Source organism: Falco punctatus (genome assembly GCF_963210335.1).
Source record: "Falco punctatus genome assembly, chromosome: 1".
Lineage (NCBI taxonomy): Eukaryota > Metazoa > Chordata > Aves > Falconiformes > Falconidae > Falco > Falco punctatus.
The window spans coordinates 77,186,917-77,207,437 of record NC_137580.1 but is presented as its reverse complement, the minus strand read 5'-3'; the positions used below and the strand labels follow the sequence as shown (position 1 = coordinate 77,207,437).

At 41.0% G+C, this 20,521-nt stretch overlaps 1 protein-coding gene across 11 annotated transcripts in view; it reads right to left on the bottom strand.

Annotated features, from left to right (window-relative positions):
* The window catches only part of TRIM2 (tripartite motif containing 2), a 129,178-nt gene that overhangs the window by 50,567 nt on the left and 58,090 nt on the right, over positions 1-20,521 (bottom strand). The window contains exons 3-5 of one of the 11 annotated variants that reach the window (XM_080384894.1): positions 16,709-16,851; positions 11,913-14,830; positions 2,480-2,534 (exon numbers count right to left, since the gene is read on the bottom strand). The exons of 7 other annotated variants lie outside the window; for them this stretch is intronic. The gene's annotated coding sequence lies outside the window, so the exon portion shown is untranslated. 3 more of the 11 variants (XM_080384898.1, XM_080384887.1, XM_080384893.1) reach the window with 3 other exon arrangements.

Sequence of the window (20,521 nt, the reverse complement as noted above, 5' to 3'; positions counted from 1 at the left end):
ATATTCTCAGGTGACCTATTAAAAAAAATAGTATCTGCAGTGAGGTAGGTCCAAGTAATTATTTCAGGAGCTAGGTGTTGTGCAGGCCTATGTAAAAGGATTCTAAATCGTACGCTTGCCATCCGAAGCAGTGAGTCAGAGCACCTGTACTGAAAAAAAGCCTACCCTGGTTAACTACCTAGTGCTGGTAACATCTCCCTCACGATGGTACATTTTTGACTCTCCAGGCCTACCTGTTTCCTTAATGCTGACAGATCTCCGTTCAGCCTTTATAGGTACACAGGCTCAAATAAAACCAAACTGAACTGATAAATAATTAAAACTGCACATCAAATCATTGCTGCTTCCATAAACGTCAGCTCCGAAATGCTACTTGAACTAAAAGTGCTGCGTGGAGACTCCATACTAATCACTGTTAACCCCTCCAGGCACAGGCCATCAGGTAGTACATAGGAAAAACAGGAGGCTGGGCAGGAATCTATCTGGAAAGAGGTCCTTGGCCTTTTCTACATAATTTTAGTATAAGGTACATTGAAAAATGCTCTAGGCATTTTCTTCAGAGTTGCTGAGCAATAGCAAGAAAAGTAAAAGCAAGTAGCAAAAGCTCAGTGGTTTTTGTACTGAGCTGTGCAGTGAACATTGAACTGCCCAGAGACCATGCCCTCCACTCCCTCCTAAGACACTCCTCCGACCCAGCACCACACTGCACCTCCGCTTGATCTTACACTTCTGCAACTCTCCCTTCAGAAGAGATGATACACACCAGGTGCTGGGGCTTAGTCATATATTCTCTGTTGACTAAAAAGAACTAAAGTTCCTCTGCTTCTGTTTCCATTTACTTCAGTAGGATTTTGTTGAACTAGCACAAAGTTCAAATCAGCAAGGGAGAAGTCAACACCAGGCAATCACTACATGCCATGTAACTTCACAAAATCAACTTAGAGACTACGAGCCCTTTAGAATTTTTTTCTTGCAGCCTTCAAAATCCTATTTTCCAGCAGATACAGCATATGGAAAATAAACTGGGAGAAAAAAACAGGTGTTTCACAGCAAGACACAGCAGACAGAATCTAAGCATTTAAAAAGCAAACAATGGAGGCAGAAACTGAAAGGATTCACATCTTAGCACACAGCAGATAGGGTGCCTGCACAGGTAAGGTTTCTGCCAAAATCACATCATGGGAGAGGGACTAAGAATGAGGGGGCAGGAAGAACCCCCCTCCAGCCTGTGAGCAGGCTGAATTGGGGCTCAAATCCTTTGCAGCACTTATTCCTTAGAAGACAAAATAGTGGTTGCTGGAGTTCCATATTTACCATAGCTTTTGTACAGTACCCACCTCATTTTCTTGCCCAGAGTCCAGCCGTGATGTTACCTTCTATGTCTAAGTTTTCTTCAGAATGGAAATGTCTTTCTAAAACACAGCAATATGTCTAGACATTCGTATCGTCCTTGGGTTCAGAGAAAACCTTGCTCAAGCGTTAAGTGGCAGGCAGAGGTTTACCCAGGCAAGCTCTTTACGTTGGCAAAAATGCTACACTGAACTTTCACGGCAAGTAGGTAAACACGCAGCTGCATACAGCAGGTAGTCTGGCAGCACCAGCAGTAGTGAGAAACAATGTCAGAACAACCTTGGCAAAAGGAGCTCCGTGGGTTTTAACAATGGCTGTAGGTACAGGAGCTGAACGAACCAAACAACAGTAACAAAAAGCCACCTACAGCTCCCATGGGGAGCCCCAAGCGCACAGAACCTGAGCGGGCTGGCTGTGACGCGGTGTCCTCCTCCATACTCACGCAGCCACTCCATTTGACTTAGCAGTAGTCAGCTCCAGCAGTTCACAACTTGGAAACACCCAATGGCTGACCTTCACCCAGTAAACATGTCTTTCCAGTCCTCAGCAAGGACACTCATTTGCTGATCGCATGCCAGCGCTCCTATTTAAAGAACTGTTGTTACTGGAAAAAGCTGAAACCTTTCTACAGCAGAGGCAAAGTGCTCCCCGTATCTTGTGCCTTATCTGCAGAAATTCATCAATTCCCACTATAAGTTCCCACAGCAGAGTTTCAGCACAGCCCCAGTAAGATGTAGTTATGTGACTGCAAAGCCCACCATACCCCTGAGCAGGCTGGATCTCCAGGCAGTCCTAGCGGCCCTTTCTCAGGGCCTACCAAGAAGCTAGTCTGGCTCAGCCCAGGTTTTCCTCAAGCCTTTTCCTTGAGGTACAAGGTTTTATACCTGGCATAAGCTGCATGGAGCAGCAGTAGTAAAAGGTGTTTACTTTTATCCTTCATCTCCAAAAATAACTCTTACTAAGCTTTCTCTTAGACATCTCTTCCACATTCTCATCATGCAGGGCAGGCTCAGGCTAGATGCCCAAGGCTCCTACAGGGGCATTGCCAGGATGCTCATAAGCAAATCCCCAGTGCTGACATAGGCCAGACTTCTACAAAATCGCATTCTTAGAAGAGCCTCATACATACCTGCTTGCATGAGTATCAGTCCTTTCAACTGACATCACAACTTGTGAAGTAACAGCTAATGAAAGAGGAGGAAAGCAGAATCACTCATATGACACAATTTTAAGACTCTCCCAAGCTGAACTGGGATACACAGTACATTCATTCCTGTATGAAAATATATCCATTTTACTTCACAGGAAACCCAGTACATTTTTAAGTACATGAAAAGCAAATTAGGAGACAGTATAGAAAACAATAACTATGTGCATGCAGCTGTATTTTTAAATAAATAATAATTAAAAAAAGCACTTGGAAAACACACCAGCATTAGGACAGCCTAAGAACAGTATTGTCTTAAATCAGCCACATTATCATTTGGATTGTGATAGCACCTGAAAACCTCTTCCAGATACCAGAATCCCACTGTGAAAGGCACCAGCTACACAGAACACAAATCCTGTGCCAGGATAGGTAACTTATGTCTTAATGCTTCACACAATTCAACTATCGCCATTTAACCATATCTGGGACACTAAGTATCTTTCTAAACTATGAAACAATTTTTCATAGCCAGCTGTTAATCTGGATGAGTTTTTGGACTATTTTTGTAAAGAAAGAGGAGCAACATAGTAGCTTATATAGCTGAATGTTTTGCAGTCAGAGAACAGGAGCAGATCTTAGCATCCTCGTCCCTTTGCAAACTCTATGAGCAGATATAAGAACTGCCAGACACTTTAGAGGTAGTCCTTGTGATGACTGTGACAAGATGTACCATGCTGTTACTGATACAGGTTATATGTAGTAAATGACAAAACCCATTAGAGATGTGTGTAAGGTAACCAGATCTAGGCTCTGCTGTTAAAAGTAATTGAGAAATCCATGTGGAAAACAAGTTACAAATAGGACGTACAGACTCGGCACTATCTCAGGTACTGCACTTCCCTAACTCAGGAAGGAGCTGGTAGGATGTATTTCAATTAAACGTTTTTGGAAGCCTGATGAAACAGCAATTGCTAGGTTTTTGGTAAGTGGGGCATGCTGTACTCTGAGTTAAATTTCATTCACAATTTCTATCTATTGCTTTTTACTCTTCCTTTTTATTGCCCACTGATGAGAAACCTCTTTTAAGGCTACCAGTAATGTGCTGGACACTCCTTCACCCTGTGAGATGTGAAACTCATTGCCCTAAGATGCTACAGTTGGCAATATTTTACAGGCATTCCGGGTGAGAGGGACAAAATCACGGTGGATAAATTAATTAAAGATTTCAAAATACAAAACCACCACCTCTACCAGAAGCAAAACTGGAAGTACAAACCATTAAACATGAAAGAGCATTCTGGAGAGTACCATGGTATGTCTGATCTGTTCTTATGCCCTTCTGTAGACATCCACTGTCAGCCGCCACCCAAATTATAAGGCTAAGCTAGATTTACTTTTGATTTGACCCAGACAAACCTTCAAAATACTCAGTGTAGACATCACAGGAGCTGTCATAGTAGCCACTCCCTGTTGGCATAGCTAATGCACATTAATGGCTCCACAGGGCTGTTTTTATCACTTTGCAGAGCCCTGCCATTTAGGGATGTCAGGTGAAATTAATCCATCAGACAGCTGCCTTAATACACTACTCTTGCCTGAAGAATGCTACTCAGGGCCACAGAGTACCTGTAGCGTGTACACCCATTCCTACGTCAGACAAACCAGACACACAACAATGGGGACTCACTAGTCATCGCCCCAAGCAGACAACCCTTTCACAGTGAATACATACAATGCCAACCTAGGATTTCTCCCCACTTGCTCCTACCCTTTCAAATTTACTTTATCCTTAAGGAGGAAAAAAAAAAAAAAAGACTTCTAGTGATATTTTCTTAAGAGTGACATTTGTCTTGTTTCTCTGCTGAGGTACTCTATATCACTCTAAAAGCAATGCCATAGAGCTTGAAAAAATCATGCATTGATCACTATCCTGGTTCTCCTCATTTAAAAGTTGTTCACCTTCCTCAATATAGGTAACTCCGGAGGGTGCACACATTCAGAGCAGACCCTTCTGGGAGGGCACATCCCAGAGGTGAAACAATGATGGCTGTTGAGAGGATAAAGTCCTCCATTCAGGAGCACAGATAAAAATCTATCCCAAAAGTTAAACAGGGGAAGAAGCCTTCCTGTTATTCTGCTTACCTATATTCAACACCATGCAATGTGTCAGCTTCTGATAAGACAAACAAAATTTTGGATTTTGCAAGAACAGGAAACAGAGCTATTCATTTTTTGCAAATTCACCTTACTATATACAAACATTTTTGCATGCACCAGTCTAGTCTGGGGTTTTTATTATTTTTTTGTAGGAGGGAATAGTAAAAAAGTTAATTAGAATGAGGAAGCTAAGGGATGAGGGGTTCTCTGCCTACGCAGAACATGTAGCAGTTCTTCTAAAACAGTCCTGTTACATACTGTCTTCTGTTCTCTGTGTAATAAAGAATTACATTTATCTCCACTGAGAGATTTTAAATAAAGGATTACATTTATGAATGAATGGGAAATTATTCATCTGTAATTACAATAGAGTCATAGAATGACAGAATGGTTTGGGTTAGAAGGAACCTACAAGATTGCCTTGGTTTGGGTTAGAAGGAACCTACAAGATTACCTATTCCACCCCCCCCACCATGGGCAGGGACACCTTTCACCAGCCCATGTTGCTCCCAGCCCTGTCCAGCCTGGCCTTGAGCACCTCCAAGGATGGGGCAGCCACAGCTGCTCTGGGCAACCTGTTCCAGTGCCTCAGCACCCTCACAGAGAAGAATTTCTTCCTAATATCTAACCTAAATCTACCTTCCTTTGGTTTAAAGCCGTTCCCCCTTGTCCCGTCACTGCAGGCCCCTGTACAACATCCCTCCCCAGCTTTCCTGTAGCCCCTTCAGGCACTGGCAGCTGCTAGAAGGTCTCCCCGGAGCCTTCTCCTCCAGGCTGACCCCCCCAGCTCTCTCAGCCCGTCTTCATAGCAGAGGATACTTCATAGGATACTCGATTAATAATGAAGTGTCTCCGAATATGTTTGTATTTCACAATCAAAATTTATTTCCAGCTATTTTAGATGCAAGACAAAAAAATATTACCACTGCATATTTGATAAATAGGATGAAATCTTCATGGTGCACACTTAACTTTATCTCTTTATTATAAAATGTTTTCTGAGCTGAGATGCAGAAAGACCAGTTGTTCCCAAGACTATGCTGCACAGACTAAGGATTAGGGAGTAAGTAAAGAGAAGAGCCTGTTCTTTGCAGAGGGTCCAGCAAGCTTTTCAAGCACACTGGGAAGACCACACACTTACCCATATCATAGTGTTTTCTCAGAGTAACACTCAGGACAAAAAAAAACACCCTCAGATGGTACAAAATTAGGCTGCTACCTGATTTATGGGCCCTAGGTTTCCCAACCCCAGTACAGTGCAATTACTTGAGCTTTAAACATCAAATTAAATCTGCCTTCAGGATAACAAATCCCTCCCGCCATGACCTGCAGAAGCTTATGTTGTGGTAGTTAATCCCTGAAGGTTTACAGTAAAACTTCCACCATTATAGGGATTACGGGAAAGAAAGTTGTAGGAGGGTATTTCATGAATACTGTTTCCTCACTGGAAAAGGAAGAAAAAAAATACTGTGCGAATGCAGACAAACTGTAGCAGTCTTTCCTCTTCAACAGTTTATGTATGCTGCAGAAGTCTTGTGCCTCAGTCCAGAGTTTTCACTCCTGGGGGTCATTTTAGTTCCTGAGGAATTTCTAAGCAGCTTGATTTACAGTATTTACAATATATAGCTGGTCTCAGAAGAACCAGGGTGGCCTTGAAGACACCTGGCATCACTGAACCTAGTGGCATCTGCTCTTTTGGAAGTCTTGTTTGTCACTGAGTATGCGAGCTCTCTAATAATATAGATCGTGGGCCAAATATAGCTGGGCCTAAATATGGTACACATACTAGGTCTCTGCAAGGACCACTTTAGAGATTAATGCATTCAAAGGCACACAAAAACATAATTGTCGGGATTTTTTCAAGAGCATTTCCTAGTTCAGCAAAATCTTTTGAGTGCATTTTTTGTTGTTGTTGTTCTGTAAGTAATTGTGTCAAGTGCATTTGCTCAAGATGCCATCACTGCCTCGAAGGGGTTTTGTTCTGCACAAGGTGCAGGAGCATCTTTGCACATTTATATTTTCATACTAGTCAGAGTTACATAGCTCCGAATAATCGGGCCGTTGCTCATTCCTTGCTAAATCAACTCCTGAGCAGTTCATAAAACACACTGGTATATAACACACCCTCAAGCTCACAAACAACCCAGTTCTACTAAACTTTGACATAGAAGGAGGCAGGCACAGTATAAATCTTTGCAGAGGCTAAAACTTTCACTTTTTCTTTAAGCCATCACTGCACACATTACAATTTTCCAAATAACAAGTTCAACAACGAGATGTCCTCAAACCTAGCATCCAACACCCATAAAGAACAGCAGAAAAAGAGGAGATTGTCAGTCAGCATTTCCAGAACTGAAATAAACAAAATAATCAAGAACAGAGGCTCATGCTAGCACAGAACAAATAGCATTACATGACAAAAGAACAGAAAATCACCCAGAAATAAACTGATCATACACATGTTTAAGCAGACTAATAACACTAAGACAAATAAATCCATACTGGATTATGAGCAGGCAGATTGCTGAACATTCATCTCATGCATTTAAAACTCGATCAAAAGACACTGCATGTAGTCCAATCTTTGTCTCTTTCAGAGAGGACATCCACCCTCAAGTAAGGACTGAAGATCATCATCCACCTAATTAATTGCTTCTCAAATGCATCCAAAAGTGATAATATTCAGAAGGTTCTAAAGTGAGAGAGAATGAATAATACTTTTACACATACGCAAAAGTGTTGGCCGTAAAAAGCAGAATTGTCTGGAGTTCTTCCAGGGGAACATTTAGGGTATACATGATTACGGTACATTTTTAAGTCATTTGTCTTCTCCTAGTGGCAGGGCATATTCTTTAAGTTATTATAGCCTAGATAATACCTAGCAGTAAAAGATCATAGCCATTCCAGCAGCAGTTTCTTTGTAAACTATTGTAGCAGTCCAGCTATACCTGATATATTTTGATGCTTGTGTTAACAGGATCACGATGTAATGCAAGAAGTGCCAGAATACATGCTGCTAGCACTTTTCACATGTCTATGATTAGTCTCCTTCTTAATTTAGCTGTGCCTCTTTTAACCCTACTGCAGCTACCTAATAGCAGGATGGATGGAGCCAGCCAACATCTACCTGCCGCAGTCTTTTCAGCATCTCAAGAACTATATTCCAATTGCCATTTCAAATCTTCCTTTTGAATGGGATTTGTTTTTGAGTTACTGCCCTAAAGTCCAGCTGGCAAATGGGAAGGCTGCCTGGTTGGCAGCAGACTTTTCAGCTGACTAGATCCTTGGCTGTCCCCGCACAGTGCATTAGAGTGATGTTTACGTCATTTATTTCACTTTATGCTATCCCAGTTACAGAATGCTGTTCCAGTGATATAACTAAATTGCTGACTTCCAGCTAGATTCCCCTTGTAAAATAAGCAATGCCCAATCCAAATATAGCCAGTCACCCTAATTATTAGAAGGAAAGACATGCAATGCCAAGATATGTCTATAGATCCTGTGACAGAAAATGTCGAGAGTGTCTATGGTAGAAAACAAAGATAAATGTCTTTAATGTAACGAAGTATACAATAAATATTTAGTTATTTAAACCACAGAAATACAATCTGGTCTTTATAGAAATACAACAATTCAGAAAATTTGACAGAAAATGCCATTTTCATCTCTCCAAAGGTCATCCTGAGTTCTGTTCTGTGAGAGGTGGACTCTATTCCAGTTGATCAAAAATAAAAAGGAATTCTTCCAAACTGCATTTGCTAAGTCTTTGCAACCAAGCAGCTCTTTCCATTACAGGCACATGCTAACATAAACCTTACAGTACACCAAGGCACTGCCTCCAATCCATTCATGTCACATAGCAAATAGAATAGCGGCCCCAAATTCTAAGAGAAGCAAGTGTGTCTTTAAAAGTAATCTAGCAAAAATGAAGGTATAGAGAGGTAAAGTCTATTTATGTGAATGCTAAGCCTTGTTCTTTTCCCTTCAGCATTCTAGAAACCTCCAAACAATCATTATTTCCTCTAAAACATTTATTCCTTTCAATAAATATTGATTTTGTTGCAAGAGCCTTGTTTTTTCAACTCATGTAATGCATTTCAAATGCTGAGCAGCCCTCCTGTTTTTTGTAACACACAAACATCAGCAATAACATAACCACACAACCTGCAGTCTCTGGAAATAGCATACCTAACTTTGGTTGAAGTTGTCAGCTAAGTGTAGGATCTGCAATAGTGGATTTCAATCTGACAGTCACTGGACTTCTTCAGCATAGTCCTTGAAAGCTAACTGAAAAAAGCTAGTTCATATATGTTACCCTGCAAAACACTGGATGGGCAAAATTCCAGGAGAAAATTTTTAGGGCTTCTTTGGAATTAGTGGCTGTTTATAATACAGAACATTGTACTGTCCTTAAAACAACTATTTCAATCTGAAGAGGTATTACCCTCTATAATGCAGTTGTATTAAGAATCATTCTTTATAAACTGAATTTATTATTTGGAGCAATACATATGGTTTGCTGCTGTGTACAAACAAATAGTTCAAACTAGATACACTTGTATCCTGATGCACACTTAATTTTGATGAGACAATATGCTTGCCAACTGATCAAATCCAATTCTTTTACATTTGGCTTAAGGATTTATCCTAACATACCATACACTGTGCCTTTGTTTTTGTATAAATAGTTCATGTGTCTAGGCACAGTATTACATGTTTCGGCAAAACTGTGCAAGTTTAATACTTTACGCAGATGATTAAATTTCAGCTCCACTATAGTAATGCACAACACTTTGTTCTCTGCATTAGGACACCCAAAATATTTTCAGTTCATTTAATTCCTCAGTTTTCCTCAAAGGAATCAGGAGTATCACTGTGTTTATATAAGCTGTCCAAATCCTAGTTTTGTTATGAATTAATGAAATTCCATTATCAGGCAAAGACAGGCCCAGCATGTTTTCACGATGGCTTCAACACCAATTATCTGGGATTTTCCAGCAAACAACCTGACCTTCAGGCTAAAACTGGGATTGCCAGAGAAAAATACTATCAGGGGCTGGGGAAATTCCCCAGCAGTATTGTCATCTTTGTCCAGGTAAGGTCTGATTTTCCAAACACTGCATGCTGAGCAGAATTCAGACAGCACTCGTGCTATCAGACCATGGACACTGCTTGTCTCAAACCAAGATTTCACTGAACTCATATATTCTAGATAGTACATAGAAAATCACTTCTGTGAAAATGACAAACATTTAAGACACACCCCACCCCCCAAAAAAGGCATTAAAAATATACGTACTTCTAATATCTGACATGTTACATGCTGTCTCTCTTTATGAATTACACAAAGAAACCAAAGGATTTTTCCCAGTTGGCTGAAATAAATGTTTCCATTATTTTAATTTTTCCCTCTTCTCAGAAACCCTATAATCAAATCTAGAATTGGTTCTGTCATAAAACCCACTTCACATTTCCTTCTGGCCCGCAAGCAGCATGTATTAGTGGTGTCCCTTGAAGCAACAAAGAAGTTCTGTTTAGCCTTCTCCCTGAGGAAAGCCATTAAAGGAGCATCAAAGCCATTTCTCCTGAAAAAGGATGAATCTCAAGAACTGCAATGAGCCCTCAATTAAGAAAGCCCCAAGCTGTTCTTTACAGTCAAACTGTGGGCACTTCAGGTCCAGATCGGATCAGGGAGTTTCTTCACAACTCCAGTTTATGAAATGCTTTACTGAGAAGTTTGAGGAAACGTTTGGTTTACAGTAAGCAGTTTTGGATGAGGGCCAAAGCACAGAAGACTTATTTTGTCAGCAGCCAACAGAATGATCGTCCCCAAAAAACTCTCTGGAAACAGGGATAACCTCCTTTTTCTGCTGGCTTTGTTTTCTAGCAGGGTGAGGCAGTCCCAAGACCAGGTACAATAGCTTCCTGGTACCTTCTCTCTGTAACCAGTCCAGGCTTCAGATATCACAAATCCACCTTCCAGAAAATTATGGGACTATCTTTAAAATAAACAAATTTATAAGATTTTTAAAAACCAAACCAAAAAAAGAAAATATGCTTTTCAAACCCTATAATTTTATTCCCAAGTTTATTCCAAAGATTCACATTGTCTAGAAGCTCTCATCAGTATCCACTAGTCAATTTAATTTCAGTTCTCACACAAGCAGCAATGTGGAATTTTAAGAAAAAGAATTCTGATTATTAAATCACAATAGCTGGCCACAGAATGTTATCCAGGTAATAAATCCATGGCCCTCAAAGATCAGAAATCTATGGCTGGAACAGAAAGCAACATTTCTTATGCCACATCCTTATCTAAGAAATATTCATTTAGTCATTGTACTTCCACCATAATGTTCTTATTTGCCCCCATATAAATGAACACTTATGTAAATGCTTTGGACTAATGAATGTTTGAGTTCAGAGTGATTTTTATCTTATTCTTGGTGTATTATCTGATATATTAGCATTATAATCCCTTGTTTTTACTTAAACCTAGCAATCTGCCTGACAGTCTGCCTAGACTGCATCTTGAAAACAGCAAAATAAACTAAAAGGGGGTAAATCAACTGATGTAAGTAACCTATGGATAGCTACTCATCAGGTAATGGCTCAAGTTACTCTTCACAAAAGCACAACAGAATACGGTAACATTAATGCCAACTGCCAACTTCAAAGAACAGAACACCTGTGAAAAGTAAAATGTCTCTCCTAATTAGACCTAGGCAGTGTCCTCTCACATTTACAGATTCACTATTTTGCTTTGAATAAACATCACTATTTCTTTCCTAGGCAAACTCCTTGGCTCTGTTTCAATTATTTCTTTTAAACATTAAAGAGCAAGAAACATTTGTTTTTCCTTGTCACATCCTGTCCTCTTTACACAGCATCACACAATCCCCTTTTGAAATGCCTGCTCTTACAGCAAGCCTGACACACACAGTTCAATCAAAACATTTGCTATTGTCTTTTGCCAACGACAAACGCATTTCTGCACAAATACTGAAAAGGTTTAAGGTTTCGACAACCGTCTAAAGCTGAGCCAGTACGACTGTTAAAGAAAGGTGGTGGCAAACTGCTCAGCTTCCCTGCTACCGCCCTGACTTCCAGAAGAGAAAGACAGACAAAGCCCTTCACTCGCTCACACAGCAGAGCTCCTGGCAAGAGCTCACTCGCTGCAAAACCACTGCTCTCACAAAATACTCAAAAGCAGAAAAAGCACACAGACAGAGACGAGTGTGAAAGGGTAACTTACATTGTTTACAAAGACAGTGGGAAAGGACTGCTGCAGTTTCTTCGTTATTTTACACTGCTGTTGGCAGAGCAGACAACCAAAAAAGTTCACCTAAAGAAATCTCTCCTTTTAATTCTCTCTCTCCCAGTTCATTTACTCTGGAGTCTCTCAGCCTGAAGAGATCCGACAGTCAAAAGTTTATCCCCTTGTATTTCCGAATGATATGGCTGACTTTCCTTGGACACATACCAATGATGCAGTAAAAATAGACAAAAGCGGGGGGGAGGGAAGAAGCAATCTAGCTTGAGCCTGAATCTTCTTAACTCAGTGTTTTCTGTAAAAGCTGCTCTTATGTCAGAAGCTCCCATTCCTATACTAACTTGCAGAGCATGGAGTCATCCATCTGGTTTTCATAAGCTGCAAATTACAGGCAAACCAGGGAATATATACAGTCCAGTTCTAGCAGAAGTCCCCATGCCTGAGCCTTACAAGTAACCTGAGGTACAACGGTTTTGAAAATAAACAGCCAGCCCCATGCCAGGATGGTCTCCCATCTGCAGATGCCCCCCCAGGCAGCCCCCAGCAGCTGAGACATCACACACCACTCAGGAAGGTGGCAGCCTGGTCCCCCCCCATGGAAGCAAACCAACCTTGCAGCCCCCCCTCCCAGCACAAAAAGCGTCTCTGGACGGGGCGGGAAGGGGGGGGGGGGTGGAAATCCCGTACACTACTTGAAATAGTTCAGCAGTTTAGCAAGTCATTTAGAAGAACCTGGTTTTTATAAACAGGGAAGTGAATGCTGATCCACTTACACCCTTTAAATGCTTCCATGTGGGAAGCAAATCTATTGTGTCAGGAGGGTTTGGTTTGCTTTGGTGGGGTTTCTTTTCTCAGAGTCAGCAGACAGCTGCTTGACAAAGAACCCCTGGGGTGATCCGAGCCATTAATTACAAGAATGCACATTTTTACCAAAAGTATCACATTTTGAAAAGCACCCAGTGAAAGTCCACAACTTGAAGCTGCTAAGTCACTTTCAGTCCCTATTTTCAGCTATTTAAAGGTTACTGCCCTGATTGAATGCTGGTACTAGAGGCTTGAGGGGTCACCTCTACTTTTGGATACCTCAGAGCTTTTGAGTCAGTACTGAAGAACATTGTTTTTCCAATAAAAAATTAGGAAGCCAATTTTATGGTAATTAAAGAAGTGTTGCCGTTGCTTAAAACTACAGGGTTTCTTTTATTATTTTAAAAAATATAAATATTTATTTATATATAATAAATAAAATAGAATTGTATATAATTTTATATATTTGTAATTGTAATAAATATATTTTTAAATATTTCTATATTTACAGAAAAAAATATCAAGTTTTATTTCGTCTTTAGTTTTGCCAGAGAACTTTTGCAAGCTGTTCTAATGGGAATAATCTTAACCCTATTTGAACAGTGAGAGTCTCAAAATGAGGCAACTTTTACTAAAGCATGGGTGAATCAGTACAGTGAGTCATTGACAAAATAAAAACACCATTGTAAACACTCTGCCTAAAAGTCCTGAGCCTTGTCACTTGCTCAGTTTTTCATCTTTGCACAATTCGGATTGTGCTGATTGTATACTCATCCTGTACCTGGATCCAGGATTGACATGAATGGACTGTTAATGTCAAAAGTAGTTGAATTATTAAATAAATAAATAAATAAATCAAGAGTCTCTAATCAGTAGAAGCAAAGGAGAAAATTATGAACAAATTTTCTTTGCCTGTATTTTTGCCTGTGCTGTCACAATACCTTCCAATAGTTGTATAACCCATTGAATAATTTCAGTCACATCAGGTAGAATACTAGAGATCTTAGTGGTATTATATTCCTGCAGCTTTTGTGAAAACAGGCAGCCGTTCAGGTGAGTGAAATACAATCCAGTGATCCAATGTAAAAGGCTACACTTGAGCTTAGTTTTATTATTAGGCACCAGAGCACCCCACACAAAGAAAAGGTACGTGAGAACAGATTTCATGTGCCCTACTGCTCAGCTGCTACCATGGTTGTGCATCTTTGACCTGCATTCTAGTGTTTTTCCTCTCTTCTGTTCTCTTCTCATCAAGGTAGTAAGCAGCAAAAGCTGGAAATACAATCACCTGAAGCAAATAATATTATTTTTGAAACAGGAGTAAACAAGGTTTATTAACAGTTGAGTTATTCCTCTCCCACTTAATAAACAAGTGGAGTGAACTGAATAAATCTTGTTTTCATCAGGACTGATATTTTCCATGAAATCAAAGGACTTGATCCTTGTAGAGCAGACTTCCAAATCTGGGGGCAGAAATTATCTCATGGGGTACAGCAGAGTAGCCGATGTGTGATTTTCTAGACATGTAGGGTCTCTCCTCCACTGTAGTATCACAGTCCAGGACAGGTTGAATGACTTTTATCTTTGGAATAAGAACTCTTGTTTTGGTGATGCATGGTGTTAAAGTGGAGAGTAGGTGGAAATAATCACTTTAAGTTTGTGATGCTCATGCTGACTGAATGTCCTCCCAAAGAGCAAATGCATTAACTCACACTGATCTCTCAGTTACTCTTCAATATATCTGTTCTCTGAAAAAAAACCAGTCCATTTACAGAAAAGGCTGCTTTCACAAATAACAGCTACATAAGAAAACTTCAAGAAAACTCAAGATTCAAAAATAGAAGATTGATTTTAAATAACCTTTCATTTTCCCAGCTCCAGGGATCATCCTTACCATCTTTTTCTCTCTTCTTTTCCATTCCTCATTCCCTCTTTTGTATCATTCACGTGGGGTACCAGTATCCTACTGTCCATAGATAGCTCCTGCCTCCAGACAGGCTAGCTGTGTGTCCCCTCACTGTTGCCTGGATATTATTAAGGCATCACTTGATCCCCACTTTCTCACACTCTGTCTCTATGATCTTTGAGGCAGTCTTCTGGAAAAATGGAGATGGAAGATATTGATCAGTCATATGGTGAGAGAAAATTTACTGTAGAAAGCTTCATAGAGGAAAGACTGCAGCAAAGAACAGATCAGATAGGGAAAACAACCTGCTAGAAGCAACTTTCCTTCTCAGAAGAATGGTAGCTTCCATTTAGGATGCTTTCAAACAGCTACAAAGCAACCCTGTTAGCTTCCATGTAAGCAGAAAACAACCCTGATTTTGCACCAAGATCAACTATGTCAGTAGGAAAAGAGTGGAATACGATGCAGTTTAGATATTGATTATACTGATTATATGCAGCTGTGTATGTAGATCTTTGAAAGTTTTTTTTTAAACCTCATTGCATGTTCATTAAAGCAAGGAAAAAGTGCCCCTCCTCAGTCAGTGATGGACAGATGGTGATGCACAGTAGGTGGCAGAATATGCACCTTTCTTGGCCTAGATCTTGCTCCATCTAGTCTAGTCTGGTTGTATTGGGATTGCTGAATTGCAAAAGTATAGGTGAAAGCAACCTGTTTTCCATCCTGTTCTTCTGCCTTTTAAACACTAAGAAAGTGGCAGGTGAAAGGTCTGACTTTGGTGGAGGATGTACCTTGCCATTTAATTTGAATTTGTGAAATTGCCTGTATGACAGAAGGTGGATTAACAAGCCAGGGATGAACCTGTGTTCAGCTGTCACCTTTCATTTTAGCAGTAGACTACTTGGTGTAGGATTTAAAATACATTTATGCAGATTTCTAGTTGGTCATAGTTTAAGTCCTAGATGAAAATTCTGATGCAAACAAGCTGAAAGACTTTGTACAGACTGAAAAACTGTAAGTCTGATAAACTGAGACAAATGTACTGTTGGAGGAGTACAAGGCAAAGCTTCAGTACACTTACTGTTCATGAAATAAAATAATGGCAATTTTGGCACTGACGATGAATCAGCTGCGATATTATAAATCATTTTAACACCAGCATTTTAAAGCCAGTACATGGAATATCTTGGGTCTGGGTTCAGATGTAAACTTGTATTCAGTTGGTCTGGCCTCACTTGCTGTGTGTTTTATCTTAGTACTTCAACTTGGCGCCCAGTGTCCCCTTCCAGAAAGGCATATAACTGTCAGCTTATCTTCCAAAGAGACAATACAGTGTGACAATCTTTTGCAGCCTGCTCCTACTGTTAGATGAGGATCGGGCTGTTTCAGTGCTTTTGGTATTTTGCTTTATAACGTACGTATTCTGCTTTACAATGCATCACTTGTACTTAGGGACATGGTTTAGTGATGGACTTGGAAGTCCTGGGTTAACAGTTGGATTTGATCTCAAAGGTCTTTTCCAACCTAAATGATTCTATGATTCTACAACTTCTTTTCCACAGAAAGAAAACACACAGCTCAGACAAAACCGTAATGTATTATAACCTTGATGCCATTGTTGGAGAAACCCCACTGCTACTGCTGTTTTCATTACAGCCTGCAGTAGCCCCCTGGTTGTCCCCAGAAAAGAAGGAGAATAAGCATAGCACTAAGACACTTTTTCCCATCAACTCTCACTAACATCTGTGACTGCAGGAATCTGGGCTTGTCTGGGGCACATGATCTTATTCTGAGTGTTCTGGTGACAGAGACACGCAGCCATTTTCCTTCTAAGTGAGCTGGAAAGATGGCCCCTTTTTGGCCTGCTGAAGCTCACAGTATAGGAGTTAATGGCTGGATACTTCATGTTGTTTAAGTAACAAGCCAGCAAACAGCATGCAATGAGCCTGTCCTAGTGGTTTTCATCAGGGAAGGTGAAATACTGGAAGGATGCAATTTGAAAACACAAACATTACACTGTTTCTAAAGGTTCCCTTTCCCCCTCTGGCTGTACACTCCCACTTCTTACCTTGCACTGAGGCGCTTGTTTGGACTCCCAGTGGACAGATACAGTTCATCACCTGACAGAAAGTTGACCTGTGACAAAATGCATCAATTTTCTGCAAGGTGAGTGAGGTGAATTAGCTCACAGGGGTCCTCTGAGTCCTGCAGCTGACAGAGATGTGGGGCATTAGGGACCAGAGCAGGCGAAGAAAGATGACTGTGAGCCAAATGCTACAGCTGCTTAGGAAAATATACCATGGAACAGCAGGTAAGTCCCACAGTCCTGATTGTAAACTTACTTGAAGCTCTAAGTCATACTTCTTTGGCAACCATGACCCTTAAACGGTGGGATATACTCAGTTTGCACCAGGCTCACGCTTCTGCTCTGTACTGCGCTCAATCATAGTTTGCTACTGTCAGAAATTAACCACCAGCCCCGGCTCCTATAAAATCATGTCTCAGTATTACTGTTTTTCACAAACTTTCATTCACATAAGTAAGCTTCCTGTCAAAAGCAAGTATCCAGGAAACACTGATGTAATACATTTTCATATGGCTGCATTCATGAAAAGTTCTGAACCAAAAGTAATGCGTTCACATCCCTTTTTTTGTTTGAAAACATCATTCATCCAAGAATCAGAAACGTTACTATGTAACCAGTAACACAAAGAAATGAGCACATGAAGAATCACAGCAAACAGCTCAAAGGCAGGTCTGGGCCTGAGGTTGGTTCACAAGATATGTGGTGAATACTGGACACTTTGTTTGCCAAGAGAAAAAGAAAGGGCTACGTTTTCTAAGAAATATACCCTGCTTATAAATTGCTTGGCTTAGTCTTTCTCTGACCTTGCCTGGAGCTATCCACTCTTACAGCATACAAAGGGCTAGTATGTGCCCGGTTTAGACCTGTCCTCTTTCCTGCCTTCAAGTACAAGAAGAAAGGAAAAAGGAGGTATGTGGAGACCCTTGCACTGCAGAACCAGAGACTCTATGGGAGAAGAAACAGCCCCCAGACCGCAAACACTGGGCTATAGTGAGGAAGACCGAGAGTAGGAGGAGAATATGGCAATGAGCCAAGGGCTCTGGTGAAGCTTTTAAGGACTGTGAGATAGGGAGAACAAGCATCTTAAATGGCATGGAGCACAGAGGTTAAGGAGGATGGGATCTGGGAGGCCTGGAAAGAAAGGTAATTCTAGGATGGGAGGAGAGGAGTTGTGACAGAAAGATGAAGAGGCTGTGAACTATGTGGTCGAGGCAGGGGGGCATGGACCACAGCAAGGAGCCAGATGCTCTGCGCTGGGAATGAGCTGGGGACCGGCTCTAAGGATAAGTGGCCTCAGGCTAGGAGACACTAGAAGTGTCTTTAAAAGCTCTTTTTCCACAGAGTGAAAGGCTGAGAACCTTGAGGCTGTGCAGGGCTTTGGGGAAGGTAGGAACACAAGATATCTCTGCTGCAAATACCCTCATTTATGTACCTGCACAGATATACAAGGATGCTGCCCCTGCTCTTTCTACTCATGTGGTCATCTCTTTCCACTCCTGTATCCTCTTCCTTGCAGTCGGAGCCACAGTAGCCCTGGCTCACATTTTCCCATCTGTGTATTGGAGTGTGACAGCATAACATTTTCCATAGCAACTGTGAACCAAGGAGAAGCTTGATGCAGCTCTGGGTTCCAATGTGTGTATGAGTGTCAAGCATAAGTGAAAGAGGAGAGTGGCTATCAGGAGAAAATGATGGGGAAAATGGAGAGAGAGAGAGGCAGATTTCTTTAGACAGATGGTCTCACGAAGGCAATGTCTGAAAACTAATATGCTGAAAGTTCAGCCACTGCAGTGCTGGAGTTAATATTAACCTCATCAAATACCTATCAACCTATTCTTACACATTCTAAAACTAACTGAAAAGAAGGCCAAAGGTAGGTACCACTTTAAAGTTAAGCATCCCAATCAGAAGCAGAAATTAAACCATACATAGAAGAAAAGACCGTAATTCTCACAGACCCATTTCAGCCCTTAAGTAACCAGTCTGCTTATTGCCGTTAGTGTGAGTTTTGACAGAGTAAGACATGCAGAATTTCATGCCAGAATATTACTATCACAAACAGGGTTAGGGTACATTAAGAGGTTATACTGTACCTTAGGGAGCATTAGGTAAAGCATCAGCTGAAGATGATATGTAAGGAGAAAAATATCAGGAAGGAAGTGAGTCCCAGTATGATTTAATTTTTTGAGCAAAACTGCAGTACAACCCTTGAATCTTCATGGGTACTACACTTCTCAGTTTCACATGCTGTGAACCAGCAGTGATAAGAGGAAAAGGCCGACAACAGCCATGATAATTCTTTTAGACAGCAGCAACCAGGACAGAACACAGCAAGCTACCCACTCAATTAGGGACATTTTATGCTATGAGCTTAAATTGCTGCTTTCTTAGACCTTCAGCCCAGCTACACAGGCAAAAAGGAAGGAAACAGAAATATTTAAAAGCTCCTTCATGGATGAAGGAGCAGCGGCATCTAGAATATTTCCCGCCTACTTGAGCACATACTGGGTTACAATTTGCTTTCTGGGCCTGAGAGAGGTGAGCTACAGAGAGGAATCTGGACCATCTGCAGGCTGCAGTTAATTTTATACCCATCCTGCATGTACCCTAAGAGAAGGTAGTTTGCAAAACTTTGCCTTTTACACACTATCAAAGTAGCAATGCAGAGAGCCAGTGATTCCAGTAAGAAGAAAGCTTAAGGCTTGCCTATGGAGCTGAAGGGAACATCTTCCCAGCATAGGAACAGACCACAGCCAGTACAAGTATCTGGATGCCTCTGATACTTGTTTCTTTCAGCACTGCTGGCCAGCTGGGAGGCTGGGCACATCAGACAGGAGGGAAAGAAGTCAAAGAAACCAGTGGACTCTGGTAGATACAGATTTAAGGCAGCACAGACCTGAAGACCACTTAGCCACTGCAATTCACGCTCTGCCACAGGTAAGGAAGGTAGGAAGTGGTCCCTTTTCTTTTTGTCTTGACCTGAGTTTTCTATTATATTTCACACAGGCTGCTCTACAGAACTGGACCTGTAGCAAATTCCTGGTTGAGAGATTTCCTCTATTCACCTGGGATGAATTTTCTGCATATAACCTGCCTTACAATCCTTTTCTTTCCTAAGTGCAATGCTTTCTCTGAGTAATACCACCTTTTGGCATATAAAATGCAGACATTAGAAAGAGACCCTCTACTCTTGATGTATGAATGAGATCTGAGTACTACAACCCTGCTGCTTTTTCTTTTTTAATAGAAAAGGCTGCATATGCTCAGCATTTTTCATTTTTTAGAACCATCCAGTATGTTTCACTCTAGTGGCAACAACATCCCTTACCTAGAAAAGGACCTAATACCTAGGAAAATGGACCTGAAAAAAAAAAAAAAACAACCACAACACAATGAAAGATTTTAAAAGCTATCATAAGTATGGGTAAAAGTTGAGGATATTAGCATGGAAAGTGTTAGTGAGAGGGTTCAGATTTAAAAGAGAGGACAACTTATCCAAGGAGGCTGCTAAGGGGTTGCTTGCAGATCTCAGTCTCTACCCCTTCACAGACCCAATACTGATGGTGAGTGACTTTACAAGCAAGTCTATCCAAACCTGACAGAAGGCTGCCACTGCTTCTTTCAGGCCCTTAGACTTTTTCTGTTACCTGAAAGTCAGTTTTCTGGTCAGACTCAGCTGATCGGAGGGGGCACATGTGGTACTTTACACACAGGCTCTCTCTTATGTAACCTTAATCAAGCATCACGCATCAGCAGAGTACCTGCTAATAAGCTGAAACCCTGAGATGAAAAGCA